The sequence below is a fragment of the Apus apus genome, chromosome 1, assembly GCF_020740795.1.
Source record: "Apus apus isolate bApuApu2 chromosome 1, bApuApu2.pri.cur, whole genome shotgun sequence".
NCBI classification, from domain to species: Eukaryota; Metazoa; Chordata; class Aves; order Apodiformes; family Apodidae; genus Apus; species Apus apus.
In genome coordinates, this window is record NC_067282.1 from 141,634,037 (window position 1) to 141,648,370 (window position 14,334).

General features: G+C 43.0%; 1 protein-coding gene across 2 annotated transcripts in view; it reads right to left on the minus strand.

Annotated features, from left to right (window-relative positions):
- Positions 1 to 11,928, minus strand: part of ADIPOR2 (adiponectin receptor 2) — a 44,782-nt gene extending 32,854 nt beyond the window's left edge. Inside the window, exon 1 of one of the 2 annotated variants that reach the window (XM_051623361.1) lies at positions 11,816 to 11,928. The gene's annotated coding sequence lies outside the window, so the exon portion shown is untranslated. Of the gene's footprint in view, positions 1 to 11,414; positions 11,641 to 11,815 lie in introns of those variants that run through there. The other variant, XM_051623369.1, reaches the window with a different exon arrangement.
- Between the last annotated feature and the right edge of the window lie 2,406 nt (positions 11,929 to 14,334).

Consider the following 14,334-nt stretch of genomic DNA (forward strand, 5'->3'; position numbering starts at 1 on the left):
AGAAAAGGGCAACATTGACATCATACTCCTCCCAACAAATTTCACCCAACAAATTACTCCCAAGGCTGAAGCCCTTCCATTATCCTCTCCAGTAGCCCAAAGCTGGTGACTTAAAAACCCAGAGAAGCAACAGAAAGGTGAAACTAACTCCAGAAGGGACAGAAATGGAAAAGCGCATCTTACAATTTTAGCTGCAGTTGGGAATATTTTCCCGTTTGTAGTAAGTACTCCAACACAATATTCTTCATAATTTTTCTTTAAGAATCAAATCTAGGCTATTTTTGGAGTCAGACTGCTAAGATTTCCATTATATTAGCAATAAATTCTTGGCTTTACTTACACATGTGACTTATTTACACAGACATATGCACGAGCGTGCTTCCTCTTTGCCAATAAACAAGAACATAACAACATGGATGGAGTGCTCCATTCCTTCTCCCTTTTTGCAACTGTGAAGAGCATTGTGAGTCTTTAAAGTGTTGCAGGAAAAGAACAATATAATTACAAAGCCTGATGAAGCCCCAGGAAAAGAAACCAAATGGGCCTTCTGAACTTGTAACATATTCTTTCCCCAGAGAGAACTCTGTTTACCAGGGTGACCCGGTCAATGCTGTTTTTTTACCAAAGGGCCTGTTGTACATGTATATACAGTCCTACAACAGGACCTAAAATTTAAAAAAAAAAAAACAAACCAGCATGCTATGCAGTCACTGTCTGACCTGTGTTTGCAGAAGGAGGTTCTAGACATTGTAGAAGACACTTGATTTCTTTAAGAAACCCTAAGAACAGGAAGGAAACATGGCCAAGTTGATAAGTATCCACACTCTTAAGAGTAGGAAGGGTAGGAATTTGGGTTCATTTCCTGGACAAGGGCCCAGACAGGAGGAACACGAGCAAGAACTGGGTCAGCAAACTACTAAATAGTTATTTGTCCCAGTTTTCAAATACTCACTGAATGTACACTTACTCTAGGACAGCAAGGGGTCTAATGAATAAAACCAGAATAAAACAGGGAAGAAGTCAAATGATTGATACAGAAAATGAAAAACCCCACAGAAGAAAGGATGAGGGTTGAAACAGAAAATTTCTCAGGGTCACCAGGCAAAGCACCCTAACAGTGCCAGTAACTTCACAAAGGTATCCAAGAAGTAAGTCAGCACCACCCTGAGATGTTCTGGCCAGCAACTTACGTAAGAGGACAAGGGAACAGAAAAAACTATAGCTGCCAGAATCTCATTTGCCAAGTTTCCTCCTTCCCCCCTGAATGGCCAGCTTGGCTAGGACCAGTAGGTGGCCCTACAACTTGGCCAGGCTTCAGACTCAAAGGATATTAATAGAAAGGTTACGGACAAAGCACAGTCAAAGCTTCAGTAAGAGGTGCTGCAGCCTGGCACGTCTGGCATATGCACATCAGAATTTCATCCTGCTGCAGGGGCACTCATCTAATGAATTGTACAGTGAACACACCCATAGCACAACTCTCAAACACTAATTTGTGAAATGCAGAATTTGCTGAACACAAGCCAGCCCAAGGCTTCTTGGTCTCTCCACTTCAGGTGGTCTTGTCAGTTTGTGCATGGGTAGGACACAAAGGAAAGAAAACTGAGCAAGTGGATCATAAGAACGTAAAGATGTTTCTGTAGCACATCTTGGAGGCAGACTGGGTGGATATCAAGCTGCCTACTTGGGTTACACATGAGGATGGTCAGGCAGTTTTGTGGGGAAGAAGCTTAAGCAGCAGCTCCACAATGAAGGTAGGATCCTGGCCCAGAAGGATTTCTAGTTTGAATCAGCTTGGTTTGTTACAGCTACTCTGGAATTTCAAGTTTCAGTTAAATGACTTTCCTTTTTCAAGAGACTCAAGGAAATCAGTGTGCCCTAATTTTGATTCTTAGATACAGATTAGATATAAATCTGTTAACCACTGTGACTATAATTTTTCCCCTCTTCCATGAATTCTGCTTAAACTGTCAAACAGCAATTTGATGTCATTGATTTACATTGCCAAAGTCAGAACAGCAAGATAAAAGGTTTAAGGGAAAAAAAAAAGTAATCTAACTAAAAAAAAAAAACCCCACACCAACCACACACACACAAAAAACTAAACCAAACAACACAAACCTAAAGAGGACAAAAAACCCACAACCAAAAAAACCCAACAACAACAACAACAACAAAACACAACCAAAGAAACAACCAATCAAAAAACAACCCTACCAAATATCTGATGCATTGCTACAGTTTCCTTCCTGAAGGAGAAAAAAAGTGACTCGTTCAAGTCCTGTTTCTAACTGGTTTATACTCTGATAAGTGTACCAAGCACTCACCTTAACTATCGACTCCAATTCAGAAGCAAAACATGTCACATTTAAGTGTCACCTCATTTCAGAAACTTAAAAATTTAATGTAAGCCTCAGTCCTGAGAAATACAACTCAGAACAATGAAACACAGATCTTGTACCTTCCCTGAGGAGTAACACACAGCAGCTAACCACCAAAATACACTTCACAAAAACACCCGGTATTCCTGATCTCTAACTTGTTACTGCTCTCTTACATATAGCTGTGCTACCTATGAGGAAGCATGGAGCAACTTCTCTCACTTCAAACTTGTCACCAGTTCTTGATGTTTGTATTCAAGCCTGGGAAGGCTACAGTCCAAGATTCCTATAAGATGGATGTGAAAACAACACGAATGCTGTTTCTCCAAGTTAGCTTCAAAAATAATGAAAAATTTATGCAGACAAAGGAAAAAAGTCCTTAGAGTATGCATGCTATACAGCAGCTATTAAGCATTTACAGTGGATGACAAAATGCACGCATTCCATTCAAATTAGAATCCTTGGATTTTATAGGCTCGCTCACTTAGATAACAATTTTGACTTACATAAAACTCCACACAGTTACAGCTAAATTGTATAAATATGCATCAGCACAAAACCAAGGAAAGCAAGAATGTTTTTAACCATCTCAGCTACATCATTTTCCATAAAATTATCTATGTAACTCCATATACCATATTTTACTCAAACTGTCTGCTACAAAAAAATCTCTGCTTCAGTACTTGTTAAAACTGATTTATGACTGTCAAATACATTAATCCTCATGTTTATCTGCCTCAGGTCACTTAAAGTTAGTCAGAAATGACTTTTGTCAATACACATAAAATGTTGCTTTTGGTCCACTTGGGACTTTGAAATCAGAGATTGGGAGAGATCCTCTATGACAAATATTACAGCATAAAACCAGCAAAGAATGCAAAAGACTTTTCCTGTAATCCATTTCCATTTTCTCTGCTTTGCTTCATGGCATGTTGTTAGAGCCTAAAAACTTCACTAAAGGAAGGCTGAGTTTATCTTAGGATCTTGTGTCAGTGGAGTTATAAAGCATACAGTACTCGCATGCCAGCTTCAAAACTGACATTCATTGTACTTCAGCAGAGGAGGGAAGATTTGTAAATTATACAACCAACTTTACCCATACTGCAAGTAGTACACAAGACAGAGAAGCTGGCTCAAACATTTTATGTTTTATATTACATACAGTAAGTGCTAGTAGTATTTCTATACTGAGTCCTATACCTAGCACCTAAAGCCTTCCTTATTCAATATTTCCAACAGAAAGCAGAACTGGTTTTCATGAACAGACCACTTGCCTCCTAATATAACTAATCCTCTAGACAACTTACCAGATGATCCAAGATTTTCAGCACAATCAAATCAAAAGTTCGAAGACGTGTAACGACAGTTGCACAGTCACTGAAGAGAAGCAGTTTTAGCATACACATCCTGCATGTTTGCTTAGCAACTGGATCACCATCAGCCCTGAAGCAGTAGCCTCCAATACAAGCAGCAGTAATGCACACATTCTACACCTTTCCTTTTTATGTCTGCCTAGTAATTAATTTTAAGTGCCAGCAATTCTCAATTACTCCATCACTGTTATGACTAAATGCCATTCTATGACAGGAATTATGCAACTATGCATAATGGTCAACCCCAAATACCACCACTGTTACCTCTGACTTTGAATATTGTAACAAATAATATGTTTATAAACTGTTCATTCATTACAAAGACTTCACTTAGATTACCACCTAAGTTAGGAGTCCCTTTGGCTTGAAATGAGAAAGCGTTCAGATATTCTGTTACCTTAGAACAGGATCTCCAAGAAAGGAGCACTTAAAGGCAATTTTATTCTCTACATAGGATAAAGCCTCTCAAAAGGTAGTAAAATTTCACGTGGTGCTACAAGAACTTCTGGACACATCATACGTGGTGCTAAAAGAACAGGAATGTGGAATTGTACCTTTTCAAGGATGACCTTAGACTGCACAAAACACTCACATGAGTCTTGCAGGCAGATAAGCCTCCAGGCACTTACATAATAATGAAGCACTGAAACAGAGCCAAGACATGAGTTTTTAGAGGAAAACAGTCATGGGTTCTGTGATCATGCGTTGTTTTTCACAACGACTTCACTGTGATGTGTAACAAAGGGGTATTTGAACCTGTCAACTAACACAGAAAAAGTCAGCTGGAGAGGACTCATGTCCTTCTGATAGTATCTTATACCACTTTTCCAACAGCATTTTAAGACTCTGCTGCTTAAAACCCAAAGTGGACTTATGTTACTGCCAGTCGTGCAGAGCTGTAGTGTTATATCAACCCTGACCTTTTCCTGAGTATCTGAGATTTTTCAGTATCATCTCCAACAGCCTTCTGTATCATCTCCCTTTCCCTACACTGACCCATATACTGGAGTCTTTCCAAATCAGTTGACATAACTGGCATTTTCAACAGCATCACATGCTAGTTAAGATGATTTGGACACAAACATTTATGCAAGTACTGTGAAACTTGGTCAGCCTCTCTCACTCTCTATTAAGGACCAACAACTCGAAATTCTTAGTTTGCCTTCTCAGCAGAAGACAGGAAATATCCCACCTTTAAATTCCTCAGTATAGGATCAAGGCCAAATTTGAAAAGTTTTACAGATACAGTAGCTAAAACCAACACACATCATCTTGATTATTTTTGCAACAAGTCACCTATTACTGAATCAAACATTGGGTTTTGATAACCCAGAAAGTTGTAATGATTTATTACAGTTCTAGATAATGTAAGAATGCCAGAACACTGAAGAAAAACTTTAATAAAAAGGAGGCTTTGGCAAATTATGCTCCATGTTCCTGAAGGGTGACCTAAAATGAGACCAAAAAACAATCTCAAAGAACTATTCCTCTACATCTTTCATAGGATTGAAATGAATAATTCATAATTATCAAGTGGTCAGAGAAATTTAGTATTTATCTTCTATATAAAAAATGTATTTGAAAATTCCCCCATAAGAAATATCTTACTAATCAAGTCTAAGGTACCTAGCAACTTTCTTCACTGCATTAGTGAAGCTTAAAAAAGGGAAGTATTTTTATAACACATCCATTATCGAACTATTTCTGTAACACTGCAAAATTCATATGGTTGCCAATCATTAAAAGGTCACAGAGCAGGAAGTTGAAGAGTGGTTGCACTTAACCATGGACATTAAGATCTTCAGGACACAAGCCTTTTTTCAATGTCCTCCTCTTAGCTTGCTCTATATAAAAGGTCAGAAAACCACAAAGCAAAGCTTTTGATGACTTTGTTATGCTTTTTTCAACTCTCAGGACACCCACTTCAGAAAAAAACCCATTTTGTTCCCCACTGAAGGTATAGCAGGCAGAAAGCCAATAGTTGGCACTTTGTCACATAGCTACTTTAATAAGAATTACGAATAGGCTCTTCCTTTTATTCCTACAGTCATGTTCCATTAAAACAAACAAAACAAAAACAACTATTTGCCTAAAAGATGAATAGTGAGAACAGCAGAATATTGCTGTTACAGAATCACAGCATCACAGACTTGTCAGACTTGGAAGAGAACTCTAGAGATCACCTAGTCCAACCCCCCCATCAGAGAAGGATCACCCAGAGCACATCACCCAGGACTGCATCCAGGCAGGTTTTGAATGGAGACTCCACAACCTCTGTGGGCAGCCTGTTCCAGTGCTGCCCCTCTCACAGTAAAGAAGTTTTTTCTCATATTTAAGTGGAACTTCCTATGTTCCAGCTGCCACTTGTCCTGTCACTGGGAACTACTGAAAAAGTCCTAGCATTACCATACAGCATTACCAACCTTGCCATGCTATATGCTCTTCTAGGGAATACACAGACACACATGAATTGCTTAAACTAGCACCATTTGCAAGCACATGGTTCTTCACCTGCATGTTGATTTTCTCATCCTATAACGTCAGAAAGTACCAGATTTTACCACCACTAACTTATGTCCACATTATTATTTGCCTAAGTAACACATGCCCACAAGTTCCACCAGTGATGGAAACCAAGACAGAAATTAAAACATCAGGAAGGGAAACACAAAAGGCACATCCTTCCGTTTAGATCAGGGAATAGCAACCACTAAGTCTCAGAAGCAGTCCACTAGGAAATGTAGTGCAGCATTCTTCATAACAAAAGCATACCTAAATCGCCAGCTGAGAGAAGCTGAAATGCATGTTCAGTGGTTTTTCACCTCAAGCCGAACTAGCTTTCCACCTCCCTGTTCCAAACTCTAAAATCCCTTTCCCTGCAGGTAAAAGCTTACAAACAATCTTGGGCTGAGAGTACAACCAGTCTCAGTTATGTCTGCATTGCATGGCTTTTTAAAGCAGCTCCCACTGCAGATTGGGAGACAGAGATACAAGTACTTCTAGTATAAGCAGAAGTTAATGATTAGCTAAAGGACTGTCACCACTAGGTAAAAGAACTTCACCATTCAGACTTAATCTAAGAAGGCAGAGCTGGCATTTGCTCTCAGAAGGCAGCTTTTACTGCCTCAATTCAATTATTCCATTTTCAAAAGAAGTTGTGCATTTTATAAAAACTCAGAAACAATATATAGAGATATGTTGGCTTCAAGTCTTTATCCTGGTATCAGGTCCCAAAACCTAGTATCACCTACCAAGCAGTTTGCACCAAAAATAAATAAATAAATAAAGTAAGTAAGTTACTTTATTCAAGTCTGCAAAATTATGTGAAGAAAATGTTTCATGCAGCAAGAGGTCCATGGCATGTTCCTTCCATGGCTTTGGTGTAGTTATAACAGCCTAGCCACACCTTTCCTTTGAATACATGCAGATGATCTTAGCTACATTTAGAAAAACAAGAATTCACATTGGCAGACTTTTACAAGACCTATTCAAACGCAGGCAACGTTGTAACATTGCGACATTTGTATCTAATATATATTCAGCACTAGATGAAGAAGCATGTATGCTAACCTTTGTGCCAGAAAGAGAGTAAGACAGGGCAAAAAAGGGAAGTAGCCTTTCCTCCAGCAGGCCCTAACACAAGTAGGCAGTGTATTTTGATCTGCCAGCAGAACACTGCAACACCCATTTTAAGTACTCAGACTTGACTTTCAACCCATTCCACAAGTAAACTGTCTACTCTCTTGCTTACTCCTGTCTAAAAGTACCTTAGAGCCAATGATTATAGCTCTGCCTGTTCCAACACTTTCTTCCTGTAAATAGTGCCTATTTTCTGTTCTCACAAGGGCTTAATTAGCCTCGTACACAAAGAGCTACAGCAGCTGGCACATCCCAGCAGACTCCATCACATTTTCACAGCTACCGAAATCCATCTGAAGCATGCTGCAAATTTTTCTACACTGACAATTACATGTCCTGTGAACCTTATATCTACCAATACATTTTTAAGTCACCTTTCTGCAAGCAACTTAACCACAAGGCAGCTCTGAGAAGTCCTGAAACATTCGCTGACACACACAGTTCACAGAAGGCCAGAGACTCCTGCATGGCCAAAAAAAAGAGCCTCTCCCCTCTGCTAACAAAGAAGCAGAGATCTGTAACTCTAGAATACAAGAGTAATCATGGCTACATGCAACAACAAACACAACTGCTGTCTAATTTTATTTTACACCCGCCATCCCTACAACATATTTAATCTGCTCGAGAGACCACTAAGCTACAAATAAAAAAACACAAACAAAATCTACAGTAATTTTCTTCCTAACCTGGCCATATCATACCTCAAACAGATGCCACTTAATAAAAAACAGTGAAGGACAGAGGTATTTCCACGAGGTTCTGAAAATTCCAAAGAAGTAACAATTGAAAATCATGTTAAAACAGAGGGCAAATTGGAATTAAACATGTAATGTCTCCTCTTTGAAATTCTGAGCAACTACATTTTGCCAACCCCTCCTCACTTCAAGTTCTTCACTACTTCTCAAATCAAGCAGCAGCAGTATAAGCTGTGTCACCTCGTTTCCTGAGAGAGGCTGTCTACTTATCACCACACCAGCTGCCACATTGCAATGTGGTGAGCTGTCTTCTGTATACAAAAAGATCCTCACCATGCCCTGAAAGGAAACCTTCAGATTCATATTGAAATTGAACTAAGATAAAGATTTTATTTTTATGTCAAGCCATTACAGCATGCTTTCGAGAAAACATGCATAATTACTGGGCAAGTTAAAGTCTAGCTCAGTTTTACAGTTACCTGATGAAAAAGTCTGAATCTCTTCACTCCTAGCTGTTGCCACTTGGAAGGCATTATTTTCAAAGCACAGCAACAGGAACTATGTGGAAACAACTCACCTCCTGCTTCTTATTAATTTACATACTGATCTGCGGAATTCTACATCAAAAATAAAATGTTCTGGTAGTAGGAGCACATCCAAACAAACAAGTGAAAGCTAAAAGTGTTTCCAGAAACCTGTTTTCTGAAGAAGCTAACTGGTACCTTGTTTGTCTTCATATTCTTAATTTTTGAAAAAAAACATTTTTTATTGAACTTGTCTTGAGAAACATACTGCTTTAAAAAGCAAAGGCAGCCAGGCACAACATTAATCACAATACAATATCTTGCAGAAAGCATAAGGCATTTAAGACAAGTTTTATCAGAGAATGAAACAGCTTGAAGTCTTCCCCTTAAATACTGTCCTAAAGATTTTTTCATAATCACTACCATTATCTTTTATAGCATCTTTTCAAATCTACCAAGACTGTCTGCAAAAAAATTCACTGAATGACTCAGACACAGACACTTTCAAATCACAAATACTCAAAACTGCTATTTCCATTTCAGAACTTCTTCTATTTAAGCATCTGAATTGCTGATGGCATAATAATCCAACAACCTCCTGAAGCTTCCTTATCAAGTTTCCTCATGCACAGACAGCATCTCTACTGACAAAAGCAAGCCTTGTTTTTTTGTGAAACTACATTGTCCAAGGTGCTGTGCAATCAGAAACTTGTAAAAATTGCTAAATTTTTAGTGTCTAATATTGAGTGGTTTTGCACATGAATGCTTGACACTGCTCCTTGAACATGCAACTGAAGACCTAAGATAAAAACAGAGATCCAAGCACTAAAATCTCTGGCATTACATGCCCTGCCAATTCCCATTATTTTTCCTTCATGCCAAATCTACAGAAACTCTTGCCTAGAGGAAGCACAGGCTTTTCAAACTCCAGCCTTTTGATCCTGTACACAGGAGTTGGGCTTCAAGTTTGAATGGCATCCACAACTGCCAAAACCACTGTTCACTAGTCACTTAAGCTAGCTTGCAGTAATGCCACCAGTTCACCAGCACTGCTGTAACTCCACTGGAGCAAAAACGGGTGGTGGTGGACAGGGATAAGAAGGAGCCCTTTGTGTCTGGCTCTCTTGAAGATTGATACAATTTAAGCTCCTATACTCATCACATTTAATATTTCTGTTTGAAAGCATACAAATAATAGAGAAGAACCTGCTGAATGAGTGTTCAACATTAAAGGTTTTGCTTCAGAATGCCAAAAATACACTCTCTTACTTCACACCAGATTATTTTTTCAGATGTGATTTATACTCAGAAAGCATAATTTTGAAAACCTGGACTGAATTGGGATGCAACTCCTCCATCACTAATTCCAATTCAGTTTTTCACATTAGCAACTATTCCCCATGTTCTTCACCACGAAGCTGCCAGCAACACTATCCACAGGCTTACCTAACCATATCTAGTTGTCAGCTCAGTCAAGGGTGTAATTTCCATGTGTTAATCAACTAATCTTACACTTCCAACACAACAATGAACTTCCTTCAAGTTGCCCACTAACACAAACTCGGTCTTCACAAGTCCACTCATAGTAAGTTATCTCTGTAACATAAGAGCCACAGCACAAAATCTTCATAACTGCAACTGGCTAGTACCCATTTGTTATCACTTCCTTTCTTCTATAAACAATATTAGCTCACTGCTCAAAATAACAAGGAAAACAGGCTGTGTTTTATGACCATGCTACACCCATAATTCCATGACACAACATCTAGTTCTGTTGATCTGTGTTAAGATAAACATATTTTCCACTGTTACAGCAGCCACCACCGAATTTGAAGTAGCACCTCTCTACCAAAATGCTAAAAAAAAGGCCTCTGAAAGCTGAGGACTTTTACCATATAACAGCACTGTGCAGTACACTTCACTGACCTCCAGATCTGTAAAGGCCACAGCCAGGACGTAACCAGAAATTCAATACTCCCTGACACTGACTACGGCAAGGGAGTGAAAAAAGAGTTTAAGTTACACATCAAGACCTCAACTCTTGAAAACCAGATTACATCCAAAAGGGTTTGCCTAGAGGATCTGGCCAACTTTATAAAACCCGGTCCATTTTAAAAAACACTCAACACAGTTGTGATACACAAGTCAATTCAACTGCCTGAAGAACTTCAGTGCTGCACTAAGAACAAGACGTATCTTTAGATAAGGAATAATATCTAAAAGCTTTTCTGCTATGTGACAGGTGCATATGACAGTTTGCATACATGAAGTGACAAAGCCTCTATGTCAAGTAAGTTATAATTTAATATTAATGGTTTTCTTCAACACGTGCCAACACAGACACCTAAAGCCACTACCATCAACTGACTTATAAGGCTAAGACAGACAAACAGAAAACAACACTGCTTGAGAATCTCAGTGAGAACAACAGCTGTCACATCTTGTCTTCTAGTCGATTATCTGATTCTCTCAGGAAAATAAAAAAAAATAATAATAATTTTAAAACAGTAGCAACTTTTGAAAAAGTTTATTAAATTGCCACTTGGGAATGTCCAAATTATGGTTACCCTAGTGCCCAATACGCACATTATCTACTGTTGATAACTCAGCTGCTTACAGATACACGCACTTCGACACACACATACAGAGTGCTCAACGGACAAGGCAAGGTTCTCACATCGTGCAAGCTCAGGAGTTATCATTTTATCGCCTCCACAACAAGATTTTAGGGGGAGCAGCAGCAGATCTCCCTGTCCTGACAAGCAACAAGTGCACAGAAGGCTAACACCAAGACCCACTTACAGTGCTCTTGACCCACTTAAGAGTGCTTCAGCGGCCTAAGCCTCCTCCAGCCGAGCATTGCCGAGTGCCCCGTCCTGCCCCTGAGCAAACACCCTGACCTTAAGCCCGCCTCGCTTCTGCCCCCGCACAACCGCCCGCCGGGCCCGCTCCCCGCCTCGCCGGCAGCTCCCAGCCCGGGCCGCGGGCAGCCCTCACCGCCGGCTGTCCCCAGCACCGCGGCCACTCGCCCGCCCTAGGGACAACCCCGGCCCCGCCACGTTCCCCGAGGAGCGGCGGCAGAAGAGACGGCGTCCCGCCCCCCCTCCCCCCCTGCGGCGGGGACTCCCCCGGGGCCGCCCCGCAGGGCCGCGCGGCCCCCGCCCCGCCGAGGACCCGGTGGGGCAGCCCCCCGGGGCACTCACCTGGCAACGGCTGGCAACGGCTGGCAACGGCCGGCTCCCGCCCCGGCTCCCGCCCCGGCGCCCGCCAGGTGCTGCCGCCGCCCCGCGCCGCCCCGCGCCGCCCCCCTCCTGCGGCACCCGCCGCCGCCTCCGCCGCCGCCGCCCGGCCCTATCACGTCATCATCGCACGAGGCCGCCGCCGCCAATGCGGGACGCGGCCCCGCGCCTGCGCCGCCAGGGAGCGCGGGGCGGCCTGCGGGGCGGCCCGGGGAACGGCGCCCGGGCGGCGGGCGGGGCCGCGCAGGCGCACGGGGCGCCCTCCTGCCGGCGAGGGAGGGGCGGGCGCTGCGGAGCGGCGAGGTGGGGGGGGGGGGGGTGCGGGCGGCTGGGCTCCGCGGGGGGCGGTTGCCGTGGCAGGCGGGGCGGGGCGGCGTTCCCTGGGGAAGGGCCGCATTCCCTGGGGAACGGCCGAACCGGTCCTGCCTGCCGGGAAAGGGCGATCGGCGGGCTCCGGGGGTGGCGGCGGCTGCCTCTGGGTCCTGAGCAGGCGGCTGGCGGGGGAGTCGGCGTCTCCTGCTGGAAGCGGTGCCTCAGGAACTCCAGGCCGCGCAGCCCTTCCCGCAGGCCGCCCGGGGTGACAGCACGGAACCGTCCGGGCTGGGAGAGGCCCTGTGACACTCGTGAGCTGTGAAGGGACCCCCCCCACCCACCCAGGGCCACCCCAGCTGCCAGAGATCCTGCTGAGGGGGGAACAGGCCCCACGGGGCCGGCGCGGAGTGCTCGGGGCCGACGGGCGTGTTCTGGAGCACGGCCAGCACGGGGCGGGGAGGTGACGGCTGGTGCAGCGCCAGAAGTGATAAAAACTCGGCGGAGGCCGGCTCGAGTGACAGGGCCCACGCACAGGCAGAGACGTGGAGGGGCAACAGCACAAAGAACAAGGAAGTTCTTCTGTTGGGTAATGGGAAGCGTCCAAACAATAGGAAAACCGACGTGACATTGAGATCTCAGCTTCTGGAATCCTGTCCTTGGGGGAAAATGGTGGAAGGACCTAAGCCCGCGTGTTGTACAGCGAGACCAGTCAAAACACTATGGAAACACTACCTTGTTAGGGGACAGCCTTGAACTGCCACGGAGAACACTTGGCTGATCTGGGGAGTAGTTTGTGTCTCTCTCTCTACGCAGTTAGTGCTTTGCTGATCCACATTTCAATACGCTTGTAGCCACGGAGAAATTTTAGCCCAAACACTTTGCTGTAAGCAAGACGGTGGAGGCAAAATTATCCCTAAAAAACAGTATGTGAAACGTTTTGATCCCTCATACCCATCAACATTAAATACACACTGGCTATTCCTTAAAACTTTGTTTACAAAACTCTGATTCCCTATGGTCTCTTTTAAAAGATGTCACTTCCCCTGCATTCACTAAAGTCTTTATTATCATAGAAGCAGCAAGGTAAAACATCGCAGCTGCACCGCTACGTGTATTTATGGTTTCTCTCATCAATCAAAATGTATTTTGACAGCCATTGAGCAGCAGCACAGGGAGAAGCAGCTGCAGCACCTGTTCCAGCTCCACCCCATGCCTGTTGGATCAAGTACTTCCTGCTCCGTCTTTCAGTATTTCATCTGCAAAATGGCGCTAATTATTTTATAATATTTTGAGCTCTGTTGACAAAGAAAAGATACATGAAAACTGAATGTCATCTTCATCTGTCATTTCCTGTCATCATAACTTAACATGTACTCAGCCAATTAAGAGGGAAATTGAGGTAGGAAAACTGTATCATCAAATATTAAATAAAAAGAATTAGGGTGGTTTATTAAAAAGGGAAGCTGTGCTCTGCCATACACGGCAAAGTATTCATGGAAAAAGACACATTTTACAAAACTGAGTTATGCACTTCCTGGGCATTTATTGATAATTCCTAGAAATTGTAGCATCACTATAGAGTGTCCATTGCCTTAATTCCATCTCTGAATGTTTTTGTCTTAATACAAATATGCTTTGTGAAAGTTGGCAGGTCATTAGTTAATTCCACTGTTGTTCTGGAGCAAAAGAGAATTAGTTTTTCTGTAGTAAATGAAGCTGAGACTGGCTAGACTCATCACAGTGAATTGCAGAGGGGCTGCCTCTTTAAAACCAGGTCTAGATGTCCTCTCAGCCCAAGGAAGGTAATGGCAAAGTACCTGTGCAGCTCCTTGGAGCTGGGAGCGAGGCAGGACTACAGTTAGCTCCAGCACAGTGACTGTGACAGTCACTAAGTGACACTGGGTCTATCCCACGCCTTCTTTTTGTTGTGGTTGCTGTTCCCCCGGGAGGCAGGACTGTAATGTGTCTTTGCATGGCAATGCCTCATCAGGCCCATCCCATGTGGCCTCCATGCGCTTGCAGTCATGCGAAGGAGTGACACAACTACGTGGCACTCTAGGAAGAGCAGCAGACAAATCATGATTCAGAATAAAACTGCCCTAGGGTAAGGAAGAGCCAGGACCTTTTTTCATCTTTTTTTTTCAGGATATGCCTTACTGCTGCAAGCCTTT